Raw genomic sequence first — 15555 nt, forward strand, 5'->3', positions numbered from 1 at the left:
GATGCAGTCTCCAACTAAATGACAAAGGGACTAGGCTGCTGAAACTTGACTGTTATTCCTGCACAAGTTCCATGAAAGATGGAACTATGCAATGCTCTGCTTGCCTGTAACTACAATGGTGGGGGTGCGGGGTGACATGGAGGATGGCGTGTTATTTCAGTGCTTGACAGCTTGGGGCTTTTTGCAAGAATCTGGTGAAGGAGGATGTGGAAACACAGCAGGGCTTCTGAAAATGTTTAGTTGCTACCATGCTACCACAGCGCCATAGGAATACTATATGAGTTTCATCTCAAAACAAACCTGAAGGAGAAGGTACTTCTGAATCTTTGGCAAGTTTTAACTAGCTTTTTCTTGTTTATTATTATTATTATTATTATTATTATTATTATTAGTAGTAGTAGTAGTAGTAGTAGTAGTAGTAGTAGTATTTATAAAGTTGTGGGTTAGTTTTGAGTTGAATTCTTAAACCAGAAATTGTGTTGGCTAGTAAGTACAGGATAAGCCAGCACTAGAAAATGCAGTGAAAAGGGGTTATGCTCTTATGGTGAGTGCTGAGCTGAGAAAATAAACCAGGCTCCTTCATGCCTGTGAGGATCCAGGCTCTGATGTTCTTCTTTATCTCTGTCTGCAAACTCGTGGTTAGCAACTGGCTTCTTAGACTTCAAATACCTTGATGAATGGCAGACCCCATGTCAGAGAGCACTGTAAACCAAAAGAGAAACATTGTTTAATGATTGCCCTGGGATAAAGGAGTCATAAAAAGGAAAGTGGCAGCACCCCCTGTTACTGGGAAAGCCATTACAGATTTCCATAAGGGCGGAAGATGACTCTTGTATTGGGAAAAGCCTGTGGGAAAGCAGCCACCTGAATGGCAGAGGCAGAAGTGGTGGCACTGATGCAGTGAAAACTCAATAACCAAAGTTATTAAGCAGGTATTCCTTATTACGGTGCTGGGTGTGTGTGGGACTGCTCTGCCTAACACACACCAAGGGTTACTGGCAGAGGGCTTATATGAGTGAGATATATACATATTCATTTCCCCCTAAGTTTATTGCATATTAATTAGGATGAAAGAATCATTAACATAGGCTTCCACCCCTATTCACATGAGTCCTTGGGTGGTCATCCGGCATACTCTGGTGGTCTTTTGATGAAGACCAGAAGTCTTCCTCGCCACTAAACTTCTGACCTTTCCTTTCTTTGACAGATTTCAGCAGTCAAGCCAGTTCTTGCTGGTTCCGTTATCTATGCATACAGTCTTTTGACCCCTTATCTTTGGGGTCATCCTGTCCTTGTGGTTAACATACAATTGTGTTAGCTACACCTACAGAACCAACACCTTTTACCTTGTTCCCTGTCTCAGCATCAGCAGAACTTGAGTGGGTTCCTAAGTAAAGAGATATCTGTTTCTGTTTTTCTCTGTTTGTGTTTTGTCTTGTTTTGTTTTTGGTCTCAGGACTTGTTTTCCCTGCAAAGTTAGTTTAATCAGTTAATTTTGCCAAGCAGGCTATCCCAAAGTGTTCATCATTATCACAGCAACTGTCAAGTGCATACTCTGTACCCATGGCAAATGCTGCTTCTCTTCATCCCTCATTAAAGCGTGTCTAGTTAAAGTGCATCACTGTGCCTTTACCATTGGCCAAACACTTAAATACAGAGAGTTATTGCAATTCAGTGGATGATAAGCTACTGAGCAGTAGCTTATCAGATGTGCAAACTAGATACCCTACATAAAATTACTGGTGTGTCTGGTTTCCCAATTAAGTGGCATATCTTGATACACTGTTATCCACAAAAGCACTCTGTAAAACTTCTCTATATTGCAACACATAAGTGATAAAGCAGACAAGAAAGAGAACACATTGAAGGATGAATAGGCAATGCTCCATTAGTGGCCAAGCACTGCATGGATGATTGTTGATCTTCATGGTTTGTTGGTGTGTCTGTTCTTACAGACCATAAGATGACATTGTTATTGCAAGTATTCTGACTGAATTGACCATTTACAGTAAAACAGACAAAAGTGAGTATGCGATAACATCCAAAGGTGAGCATACTATGATCACTGATATTACTGGCCAAAATATTGCTTTGGAAATAGCTCAAGTCTCTGTCTTTCCAATAATGTTAACAGTTTTGCAATATTGGAAGAATACTGACCAAGAGCAAACTATCTCCAATTTTTCTTAACAGCCATGTCTTTTTTTTTTTTTTTTTTTTTTTCCTGTAAGGAGTCTGAGTAACATATAAACGTCATTAAAATGACCTAATTTTAAATGTAGTATATACTTTTAGTATATGCATTTTTCTAATGTGTGTTCTAAAGATAAGATAAGCAAGAAGTTATTTTGTGTGGCCAAAGATGATAATAAAATGAAGTGAAAATGTTCCTTTGAGGGGGGAAAAAAATGGGTATTGATTTCATTACCTGATGATGACTACCACTTGCTGGTAGTTCTCAGATTTCCTGTAAGTCTACACTGAGGAGCTACAATTTTTCACATTAGGTTTAAAAATTAAAATTGGTGGCAAGTGTGCAATTTCTTAAGAAAACATGTTATCAGTTTACATTTTAGAAAGCATTTGTCTCCTGCCTGCAAATGGAAGTTCTCCAGTGAACTCTGTGATCAGAATTCAATTTCTACTTTCATTTCAGGTTCAGGTTTCTTGCAACAAGATGGCCTACATTAAGAGATTTTTTTTAAATATTATTAATATTTTGTAATGTTAGAAGACTTTTTTCTAGACTCTCCAAGAAGAATCTTTCTGTTGTTGCCTGTTCAGAAAGAATATGACTCAATCTGTGTTTTCTTAACTTCACTGTGTGTTGCAAAACCACAAAAATCATCTGAGCCCTTCTCCTGTTAATACCACTTCAGGAAGAGTGGGTAGATTGCAGAACAGCTCTTGGACTGAGCAGGAACTGGTTTAGCTACACACAGAGCCCCAGGAACTGCCAAAGGCTATATTAGCAAAGCGACTGTCTCAGCTTCTGCAAAATATTCATTTGAATTCTGGCCAATACCCTAGGATGCATCCATCTCTTCAAGTTGAAAACAACTGACACAACCAAGGATTTATGTCTGTGGTGCAGATCTGAAAGAGACATATGGTTGAAAATGCAGGCAGCATCCCTGAAGAGAAAATGGCCAGAATGACTAAGCAACTTATTCCTACATCTCCCAGGGCAGGAATTGTCTTCCTACATGTTTGCAGAGACCATGTTGTGAAAAAGCCATGATCAAGAAGGAATCAATCTAAGGGACTACCCTTTGGGTTGCCAGACATAGATTCAGATTTCATTGTGGTTTGGTTTATTCGTTGCTGTGGCAGTAATAGAAGTCATAAATTTGGTCATGAAACAGAAGACTGTCTATTTCTTCTAGAAAAAGGGAGCTATAATGACAGACAGTGAATTGAATTTTCTCCCCTAACAACATTGTTATGTAACTTTGGGACTGCAGACTGCCTCCTGCAAGAGGCAATAGCCTCAAGTTAATTTGTTGGTAAACTCTTTCAACAAGTCAGGGATTCCCAGCTCCTCCTGTACAGAACAGACACCAGGAGCTGCTGTCCCTCACAGATACTGCTTTTCAGATGCATCTGTGCCCTGTGCTGGCTCTGCCACAACATCTGGTGTGTTGTGCTCAGTGTCACAGAGTTACAGCACAAATCTGTGTTAACCTCATCTGCCTGAACTGTGCCAGCAACTGCTGCCAAGCTTGGAAAATTGCTGAAGCTGTCTCCTGAAGAGAGACATGACCCACTCTGGCGGAACTTCATGAGAGCATCTGCAAGTAGTTGGGAAGCGATGAACATCAGAATCCCTTAGCTCCCTGTCCTGTGGTTTGGGAGTCATGTGTGATCAGGGCAGAACAATAGCTACGAAACAAATGTCAGTGGTGATAAAGCATGGGAGGTATGTTCTGAAAGGCAAGGGGACTGAGGGAAAACTGTCCAAGACATTTAAGTGCACTGGGTTCCCAGCTTTTAGTAAGCTCTTCAGGTGAAAATGAACATTTTCAGAAAGGTACCCAGAAAGGAATTTTCTTCCTTGATTCTCTCCCAGTGATGCTTTACAGAGGTGTCCTGCAGGGACACACCTGCTGAACTCCTGAAAGCCAGGCTGTCCTCCAAAGGGTGTCCCTGCAGAAAGGGTTTCGTCACGGACAGCCTCTCTGCTAAGCCAAAATCTCTCCCTCACCAGGAGATGATTCAAACTGGCCTCCTGGGCCAATTCATTTCAGAGCACTTCAGGTAAGTACCTTCTTCCTGCAAAGCTTCAGTTCAGACCAGAGTCAGTCTGGGCTGCTGCACTGTAACTTGGGCACACGGTGGGAAGGGGACATGCTCTCGAGGGTGTTTATAGAGTAAGGAGGCAGCAGAGCTCCCTACCTTATTGTAGCGCAAGCCTCACGGCACTCAGTGTGGATTTTGGTAGTTAAAAAGCTTGATTGTTTTGAAGACGTAGATGGGAGTGGATGGAGATCAGTCTTCATCTCATGCTAGCATGCCATTGAGTGTTAACATTTGTTGTGTAGGGTAGGAAATGCAGCAAAATGAGAATGCTAGTGTGGCATGCAACAAAGCAGCTGGGTGTGAGTCAAAACTTCATAAATTTCCAGGCATCTTTCAGCTGCTTTGTGTGCCCTCAGATGGGTGTACTTCAAGATCAGGGTGACCAAAGAACACTTTTTTTTTTTTCTGTCATGAATTTCTGGTTTCTTTCTCACTTGGCTCATCATAAAGAAATATATTCAATAAAAAAAGGCATATATTTACTTGTTATGAATTTCATGGCATTCCTTACTATGAAATAAACATTTATGTGAAACCTCAAACTGCTCTTTGTGTCTCCAGGCTTTTTCAGACATCTGCACTGTGAGGAGCATGGTGCTACTGACAGGTGCAGAGAAAGGAGGGCCTGGTTTCCCTTTCCACATAACCTGTTCCTTTTCTGGATCTGCAGCGCTCTGCTCAAACTCAGTCAGGGCTGGGAATTACTTTGTATTTAGTTTTGCATTTGTAGTTCAAAGACAAAAAACCTTAGATGAGTTGTCAGAAATACTGGATTGCCTAAAGTCTTTACCTTTCCCTTTACAGAGAACCCCACGGCCAATAGTAATGCTATTTCCTATTCTGGCCTACTTCCTAGAAGGATGTTGTAAATTTTATTTATTTATTTATTTGGAGTGGTCTCATTTGTGACTGGTAATCTGTTTTCTGTTTGGTCTTTTACTGTAATACTGAATATTTTCTTAGCAACCATATTAGGCACCAGTACATCATCTGCAGTCTGCAGAGAAGCACCAACCAGAGCCACTCCAACTTGTCACATCCCTTGTTGCATGGGGAGGTCAGTTTCTGCAGGTAAGTAGGGCTAGTTCTGGACTTACCTGCATGCCTAGTGTGGATCAGGGAAAGGGAGCACTGACACTTGCTGTATATGGGTTCAGGTATCCTTCAAACATCCAGGGCTGGGAAACAGTTTGGGCCCTTCCCTTCTGTAAAATTGCCACTCGTGGAGGTGACTGCACAGAACCTACAGCTGTGAGAGCAAAGAAAGATGATGGAGGGAGGGAGACACATGGCTGCCCATGGCATTCCTTGTTCCAGCAAGCTGCAGAATGGTATCTACGTATAGTGCTGCCACTGCAACATCATTACATTGTAGGAGTGGCTCACCATGCAGAGGGTTGGAGATCCTTTACCTCCCTGGCCAAGCTAAATGCAAATGTCCTTAAGTAGCCTGAATACTCCTCAAAAGAAAGTTCAGCTACTCATTCACGAATGTATTTGGTGCTGAAACTTGATTTTGTCAGATGTGCGCTTAACAAAGTGAACGCAGCTCTGGTTGTCCTTATACATGTAGAACCTGTTCTGGGAAGCCTTTGCTTTCATGCAGGCTCATGTATAAATCACCCAGATTTTTAGCTCTTGCAGACTTTTGTCTCTCTGGTGATAATTGGCAATTAAATTGCTGTTAATTTCCCAAAGATTAGCACATTCTAAAACCACTAAATTTTAGCAACTTGGCTATGTCTGGATCAAATCAAGCATTTCTCTCATGCCAGGTTGTAACTGTAGCTGTGTCTTGCATGCTCAGGGTATAAATAATCTTCTTTGTGCAATCTTCTCACAGCTCTTCTAAGAAACAAGCAGCATTCTGGGACTGACCCATTTTTAAAAATTTTTGATGATCTTGAAGACACTTTGGCCTGAAATTAAGTTTTTTATGGCAATTTCATGCAGCTAACAATCTAAAAATATTATTGTTTGTAAAGAAAGACAGGTTTGATCTTCACCTGAGATACATTTATCCTGTTGCACTGCACAGCTGAATCATCTGGCTGTTTGACAAAGTCATTTCTCACATTTTCATCACATTTCCCCTCTCAGATCCATCTGAATTCTAGAATTACTCAAAATATGATTGCTTTCATTTTGTTAACTACTGCCCATTTGTCAGAGCTCCTTCTCTAGGAAGACTGACCACTTTGGTGCATTTGTTACAGTGGCTGTATAGCACCAGCAGGTCCTATAATGATAAGCACAACCTACACACATGCTAAGGAACCAACTCTTCTAAAGCAGACCTAACTTCTTAGACCAAGGAGGTAACAAGGAAAAAGCACAGAAGCAAGGGCCTGAATTACCAATGATATTTAAGTGTCTGAAATTAATAGGCATTGAGCACTTAATATGTTCTCATAGCCTCGGGCAAAGTGAAAAGTCAGCTCCTTCAAACTTCAATTAAGCCCAAGTTTCCAGCAGTGAAGGTTCCTGCACCACCTGCATTTCTGCTGCAGGCACAGACACAACCATGGCGTTCCTCAGCACTTGCTGAGCCAGAGTGAGTGAGAGATGGCCAGTGGTAAAAGCTATCTCCTCGCAGCCATTCTTCACAGAATCACAGAATTTCTAGGTTGGAAGAAACCTCAAGATCATCGAGTCCAGGGTTTCGGTGGTTTATGCAATGAAGAACAGTTTCACAGGAATCCATGGAGCACCCCGCTGCCTCCTGGCAGCTCTATTACTAGGTCGGGTGCTGAAGGAATGGGTGATGGTGATCAGAGTTTGACTCTGGTCTGGAGGAAAAAATGAAATATAGAACATTGGCTTTCCTGCAGCCTGAGCAACACTGTTCAGAGCTGCTGCCACCTGGTCGCCTCCTGCTGGCTGGTCTGCGAGGCTCCTGTCCTGCCTGTGCACTCTGCTGGGACATGGCACGTCTGAATTAGGTTAGAGAGTCCCAGGGGGTTCAGCCCAAGGAATTTGCTTTGCAGAAAAAGCAGAGGCCAAATTGGTATAAAAGCGGGGAAGGGGTGTGCTGCTGCTGCTTCCGCAGAGGCATCTGAAGACTTTCAACAGCCTCAGTGCCAGCTGCACCTCAGAGCCTGCTGTCTGCTTTTGGCTCTACACTTCTAGGGGGCCAAGAGCAACGCTGGGAATGATTTAGGCTCAGGAACTGTGGCCGCTGTGTACCAGCCTCAAAAACAACTGATACAATACTTCCTTGCTTTTCATTGGCAGTAACAGCCTTGTAAAGGCAGCACCATTTGTTCCCACGACTAGCTATGTTCATTGTGGGAAGCAGAAGGTCTGGTTTAGATATCATGGTGCTGAGTGCAGTCACTCAGGAAATGAGGGAAGCTTTTCTGATGGTCCATGACAGTGACTGCCAAACCATGGAAGTTCGGAAAAAAAAGTATTATTAATGATGCTGTTCCCAGGCTACACAAATCAACTCTCCCATAATGTACTGTGTAGCTCTTATCTTCTCTGTGGATTTGCTATCATCATTAAATTAAGGCATTGTCTCTTAAATAGATGCTTGCCAGCCCTTCTCTGGACCTTCCAGATACAGTGGTCTTTACTGATTAACCAGCCTTTCTCATCTTGTAATCGAAGAGTATTTCCAGCTTGCTTCTGTTATATTAGCATTTAAAAATAAGATCAAAGTCTCAAGCATTCTGTTGGACTTTTTGATTCTCAAATAATTCACAGACTCAAAACAGAAATTTACTACCAGAGTGAGGGAAGTTAACTCCAACACAAGGCTACCTCTTGAACTCTCAGGATGTCTGATGAGAGTGCAACTTCATACCTTCCCTGTAAGCAATGCCATGATATGTCCAGAATAGCATTGTTGTTATTGTTGTTATTATTATTATTATCATTATTATTATAATTAATCCTGTGCCCAGGAGGAAAATTCTGAAAAATGCCACGCCTCCATTTTCCAGCCATGACTATACAGAAATCCCAGTTAGGAATGTGGATGAGCTGCACAGCATAACATAACCCAGCTGGCCACTCCGATGTTTCAAAACCTTTCCTAGGTAGCACAATAATGTGCAAATTAAAATAATACTGAATAGGTTTCCCCCTCCCAATCCCTCTGATTTTTCTACCACACCCTACCACACACTTCTGTGTACACAGCTTATGCTGACGTTCCTTGCAGTGTCTGAGTGAGGTGTTTGTTCCAGCAAAATATCTGTTGTGGCTGCAGGTCCAATGTCAGGGCTGCCTGTTTAACAGAGTGTCTTTGGTCTGTGTGAGATAGTGGATTGCTTGAAACGGCTTGTTAAAACCCACTCAGCTTTTGCCTTTTCCTCTGAGAGAATTATTTTGACTGAAGTCAATCATTTATAAATTTACAAAATAGAACAATAAGTTGCTGCTTTGGCGAAATAGATGCATTAACAAAGAGTTCTGCACCTGTGTAGCAATTTGGAACTGGATCTAACTACTTTCTTCTTTTTTCCTAGGCAATTGTCTGAACTGCAGAACCAAGAAGTTATTTAATTCTGTTGATGCTTAAAACAAACAAACAAACAAAACCAAAAAAAAAAAAAAAACTAAAAAACTGTTGATTTATCTCATCAATTATCACTAATAGGTATGTGTCAACTTCCAGTTTAGGGGTTATTATGAGAAAATAATCTAAGCCATATGGTCTCATGCATCCATTTTCTTCCTATATTTGCCTGATGAAAACCTGTGACAGAAGGTGGCATTTCCAACAAATCTGAAAAAGGTTGGTTTTGGTCTTATATCCTTAATAGATGTACCTTTGACATTTTTATCCACATGCAACTTGTTGAAACATAGACATGGAACAGAGCATTTTCTGTCAATTAAAATAGGACTTGCTTTTTGTTTATATGGATGCAATTAAAATCTTGTGTACACATTGTGCTACTCATCATCCATCCTATAACTTGACAATTCTTACTGAGTGAGATGACACTTAAGAACAGCAATGAAACTTCAAATGCTTTTGATCCAATTAGCCTTCAAGTGTGGGAAATACTTCACTGAAAATACTGGCACCTCTGCAAATGTGACTGGCTTGCAGGCAGTTTCTGTTACAAGTTAAAGAGGCTGCTGGAACAGGTTGTACTGATGCAATTTTCCTGATGTGCAAAAAAAGGTAGGAAGTCCTCTGCTCCTGTGAATATGGGAGGAATTGAACATGAACCTCTTAGCTTAATCTCTTAGCTTAGAGGACCAAGCCTTGTTTAGCTTGCTCTTTCTCAGCCATACCTAAAACTTGTCAATGCTGTCCATTCAGTTTACTTGCTGCTTTTTTAAAACCCAGATCTGTTAACCCTCTTTCTCTTCCTATTTTGTAACAGTACCCAGCAAAACCTGTCTGCATGTTACTTTGTTCCAGAATGGATTTATCTGTGGTTTTTGTTATGCAAAGCAATAGGAGGGATAGTAGCAGCATCTGCATTAGGATTCATGGTCACCTGGGAACTCCCAGACAAGCTCTGGACTACAGCTGCCATGGCAGGTATGTGGAAATCTGACTCTAGTTATGTTATGTGGGCCTGGGATCCCAAGCTGCCCATTTCTCACATACTGAATTAAATGTTTATTTCAAAGGACATACTGTGCAGCTGCTCAGGCAGAAAGCTTAGAAAATTAACTCATGATATAGGAGAGTTAGGCTGTCTGTATCCACTGTCTGCAATGGAATTTGGTATCTAATTTCTCAGCAACTGTTGAAAATGTCTGCAAACAGCGTATTTAAAACAGCATGGGGTTGGAGACAGCAGAACTAATCCCAAGCAGTGTGTTTAGGGTGCTGTCTTTTTTCAGGGTGCACTGCTAGAGGCTATTCACATAGCTGCTTTGGTGCTGCTTTCACCCAGCAGGCAGCTCAGCACCAGGCAGCCATTTGCTCACAGCCCCCATCCCACTGGGACGGGGCAGAGAATCGGAGAAAAAAGGTAAAATTCTTGAGTGAGATAAAGCCAGTTTAATAGGACAAAAAAGGAGAATAACAATAATAATGGTGATAAAAGAATAGCAAAGCAAGCGATGCACAGTGCCGTTGCTTGCCACCTGCCCACTGCTGCCCAGCCCCGATCTGAGCAGTGCGCCCCAGGATTTTATCCCCACACCGTCCCACGGGATGTCCCCCCAGCCATTGGGGCCAGCCGTCCTGGCTGTGCCCCCCCAGCCACTCGTGCACCCCCAAGGCTCTAGCCTTTAGCCCTGTGCTAAAGCTAAAACACCCGTGTGTTACCAACTCAACCCAAATCCCCCCCAAACCCCCTCCTAGCCCCTGCGCGGCCCCCTCCCCGCCGCGTCCCAGGCCTTGAGCGCGGCCCCCCCCCCGCGCAGCCCGGGCACCGGCGCCCCCTGGCGGCCACGGGCGGGCAGCGCTTCGGCACCAGGCCGGAGGGATTTTAGGGTGTTTGGCGGGGGGCCGCTGGTGATGTGGGAATAAAAACGTTAGTTTTGCACAGAGTTACACTGTTTAGAGGGAAGGAATGTGGTATTGAGGTATGCTTGCAGTGATAAGAAAGCTTAACAGATGGTCTTGTAAAATGCAGACAACCAGAATCCTTAGAGCGATTAGGTGGAAATTGGGGTGTAAGAAACGTTACCACCTCAGAGAGTAAAAAAGGCAAAATAAATTTGATTTATAACAGGCCGGCAACCAAAAGCCATGTATTGTCTGTGAAGCACCAGGTAGATTGTGAACCTGGATTACCCAGTTGAAAAAAAAAAAAAAGAAAAAAAGAAAAAAAGAAAAAAAGAAAAAAAGAAAAAAAGAAAAAAAGAAAAAAAGAAAAAAAGAAAAAAAGAAAAAAAGAAAAAAAAAGTATATAAACAGTGTTATGGAACTAGTAGGCGCACTCCTGCTGCTGGGACACCTGCCATTGCAATCGTGAATAAAATTGCTGCTTCACTGAGATCCTCGCCTGAACCTATGTTATTGGCTATGGAGTGTTTCTCACAGTGGGGAAGGGGCTGGCTGGGTGGGCACATTCAAAGGGTCACGGGCAACTGATCAAGGGCCAAGTGGAGACCAGTGGCAAGGGGTTCTCCACAGGGTTCGGTTTTGGGACCGGTGCTGCTTAACACTTTTGTCACTGACAAGGATAGTGTGATGGAGTGTGCCCTCAGCACGTGTGCCACCAGGCTGTGTGGTGCAGCCGACATGCAGGAGGGAAGGGATGCCATCCAGAGGGAGCTGGGCAGGCCTGAGGTGGGCCTGTGCAAACCTCATGAGGTTCAACAAGGGGCAAGGTCTTGCACCTGGGCTGGGGCAATCCCAAGCACAAATACAAGGCTGGGCAGAGAATGAATTGAGAGCAGGGACCTGGGGGTGTTGGTTGATGGGAAGCTCAACATTAGCCAGCAAATGTGGGCACTTGCAGCGCAGGAAGCCAACCTGGGCTGCAGGCAGGTTGAGGGAGGTGATTCTCCCTTTCCTTTCCACTCTCCTGAGACCCCTCCTGGAGTAACTGTGTTCAGCTCTGAGGTCCCCACAGGAGGATAGGGTTCTATTGGAGCAAGGCCAGAGGAGGGCCAAGAGGATGATCAGAGGGCTGGAGCACCTCTCCTACAAAGACAGGCCAAGGGAGTTGGGGTTGTTCAGCCTGGAGAAGAGAAGGCTCCAGGGAGACCTCACAGCAGCCTGCCAGCACTTAAAGGGGGAAAGCTGGGGAGGGTCTCTTTGTCAGGGGTGTAATGATAGGACAAGGAGTAATGGCTTTTAACTAGAAGAGGGCAGGCTCAGATTAGATGTAAGGAAGAAATTCCGTACTCTGAGTGTGGTGAGGCCCTGGCCCAGGCTGCCTAGAGAAGCTGTGGGTGCCCCATCCCTGGGGGTGCCACAGGCCAGGCTGGGGGGCCTGAGGGCAGCCTGGGCTTGCAGGACGTGTCCCTGCCCATGGCAGAGGAGGTAGAACAGGATGGTCTTTAAGGTTGCTTCCAACCCAAACCATTCTGTGACTCTGACAGCGACTCAGTGGAGAGGAGTGCCATCGCGGCCAGCAGCCCTCGCTGGGGGGCACTCCCAGGGCGCAGCTGGGCTCTCACCTGCCTCAGCGGAAAGCAGCAATCCATCAGCTCCATGAGGCTCAATAGCCCTGGATTTCCATGGACATAACATAACAGAGCAATTCGTTCCAAAGAAGCTTCACAGTGGGGGCATTTCTGTGGCAGGCTGAGCTATGACGATAGAGCCAGAGACCTTGCTGTTACCCGCTTGTTGTGCTTTTGCCTTGCTCTTCCATACTCGCCACGTGTTTCACAGCTCTTCATAGCTGCAGAATCCCAAAGGATGCAAGGATGAAAGGTGCAAAGGACAGTGAGAGATGAATGTGTGCATGAACAAATCTTGAAATCCAATAGCACTGGTAAGTAAGAGGCTTTTCCTCTTTGCTTGCCTGTGCTCGGGGCAGGTGGCTCCCAGGAGTACCCTCTCCTCCTGCAGATGCTCCGCTGAGCACATGTTGTCCCCGGGAGTGAGGACAGGCTGATGGATGAATGGGGCTTCCCAGCTCTGCAGGAGACACATTTTTGTGAGACGAGTGACATAGCTTGCACTCCAGCACATGTGTTCCAGTTACTTGAGGCTTATCAGTCCTGTCTATCTCATGATAAATCTTGATGCATCCTGTTATTAAATCTATGTGTGGAGGTCATTATTTTGTTTGATCTCTCAGTTAATGATACAAACAACCAAGCAGACTGTCCGCAGCAAGAAAGATGAGTATTTGCTGTTCATTGTCAGAGGGGATTTCCCAGCCCTTGGGGTATGAGGCTGGGGGAAGGAAACAGTCATATTTTCTGGCCTATGAGTGATTTGGGACTGGATATTGGAAATGATTCAGATAACAGCCCAATCCAGAAAGCAAATGGTACAAGTGGGGGTGATAGTCACCTTAATCTCTGTTACTCTTCCCTGCAGAGACAGCTGACAGGTACCACAAGGACCACCACAATGGAGAAGTGAGAAACAACCTGTCTGGATCTTGAATAGCACGTAATTGAAATCCCAAGTTCCAGGGTTAAGCTCTGCTTTAGGATCAGTATCTTTCCCATGGGAAAACACTTTCACCAAGGCCTTAAGGGCTTCAGCCCTCAGGACCAGGTCCCTTCCAGAGTATAGGTGGGGGAAAACTGAGAAGACATCTACTAGAAGATGATGGCCAGAAATACCTGCAAGGTGTACCTTAACATGTGATTGCTCTAGGCAGAAAAGGGAGTAAATAAATCCACTGGTCATGTGAGAATGGCTCTCAGGAAAAGGACCTAACTTTTTTTTTTTTTTTATATATATATATAGTTGCTGGTTATTGGAACTACCCTGTGTACAGCAAGGTTTTGAAACAGGCAAGGATGGACTGGCAGGAAACTGTCCCTGTAGCTTGACCGTCTCCTGGATTCCAGACAACAGACATTGTATATTCTTGCAAACAGAATTGCATTAACGGTAATTGATTGTGCAAGTAGCGTTATCCCTCTTTAAGACCCCCAGTCTTTGGCTTATTGTTCTGCTGAGTCTGTCAGTTACCATGACGTTAAACTTTGGACAATAACTTTCACCCTCTGTTGCATGCTGCCTCTGTCTCTGCCTGAAATTGTCCAAAAGTGACTATTTGATCTAAACCCACTGCTTAAAATTTTGCCAAGAGATTCAAACCTCTGACTTTGCTTGCATTCTCATACAATTGTAGTCCAACATAATATTCCCTTCACTGTTTAGTTGTTTGAGAGTGATTCTGCTCTTTACTCCAGTTGGCAACAATGTAGAGTCATTTTTGGAGTAAAAGATAAGAGTTTATTATGGCTAATTATGGCACGTTCCACTGCCTCATAAACAACCGAAATATGCTCTGGAAGTGAATTTCCACCAAAACACTGGTCAACAATCTACTTTAAAATAACACAAGTATAGAACCTATTTTATCAGTACTTAAGAACTTAGTACAAGAAAAGGACAAGAAACAGAGAAGAGATTGTGAAGTAAATAATGACCGTGAATCTAGCACACCAGTAGCCTAAGCACTGCTATGTTTTTCTAAGTATTGTGACAAAGAGGGTAGATTTGAAAGTTGGGTTTGAAGATTGGATTTCAGATGCTGGGTCAAGGTGTGTAATGATAGCACAAGGGGTAATGGCTTTGAACTAAGAGAAGGTAGGTTCAAATTAGATGTAAGGAGGAAATTCCTTACTCTGGAGGTGGCGAGACCCTGGCCCAGGCTGCCTAGAGAAGCTGTGGCTGCCCCATCCCTCCAGTGCCCAAGGCCAGGCTGGATGGGGCTGGGGGCAGCCTGGGATGGTGGGAGGGGTCCCTGCCCCCTCTGATCTCTGGTCCTCTTTGTGGGGCTTTGCTAGAAAGCCTTCTTTTTCCATGACTATTTTCTTTAAACCTACTTCATCCATTCTCTGGGCTTCTCCTAAGGGCATAGACCTGTTTGCTCCAGACTTCCTTCTCCCTGTTTCACTGCACTGTTGTGTAACAGAGTATCTGAAATCCAAGTAAACCCTTGCGGCTCTCTCTTTTGGGTGGAAATAGGGCTACCATCCTATCTTAGAGACATCTTATGTGAAGGGCAGTGGTTAAATGTGTGTCGGAGTGTTTCAGCCCAGTGGTTAACAACATTCATTCCATGGCCATCTTTAGAATCAGCATTTTAAAGTGAATTTATTTACTGAGAGCAGAATTAAGTGCTATTAGCAGACTCAGTAAAAACTGACTTACTCAAAACTCCTCAAGAAAATAAGAAAAAAAAAATTTATCTGTGTGGTTCTGCAACCTCTTGAACCCAGAGTGTGCTCTTCTTATCAAAACTCACACAGGATTGTTTTTCCCTAGTATCAGATCAAACACACTAGCTCCAGGTGTTCTTGGATGACTGCTGATGTTGGTAACTACTAATTATAGATAACGTAGTCTTAATTTTCTGGAACTTTTTTAATTCACAAGAAGAGCAAAGAAAAGAACAGAAGAGAAAAGCACTGCATCCTGAATAGTATTTCAGCGTAGAAGAAAAAAATCAATGTAAGGCAATCTCCCAGACATGCTTTTGATGTTGCGGTGTCTGCAGCCAGGAGCTTCAAAGACAGGAGCATCTCAGCCTTCCTTTGGTTTCTAGCTGAAGATCGGGACGAAACTCCAGCACAGCACTTCTAGCAGCTGCCATTAGCTTTTCCTCTGGCGTTTCCCAAATAGTATGTATTTTGTACATACAAAGTATCATGTTTTACTCATTAGACAGCCCAACTGGTGGAACTCCC

Source organism: Aythya fuligula, chromosome 16 (genome assembly GCF_009819795.1).
Source record: "Aythya fuligula isolate bAytFul2 chromosome 16, bAytFul2.pri, whole genome shotgun sequence".
Lineage (NCBI taxonomy): Eukaryota > Metazoa > Chordata > Aves > Anseriformes > Anatidae > Aythya > Aythya fuligula.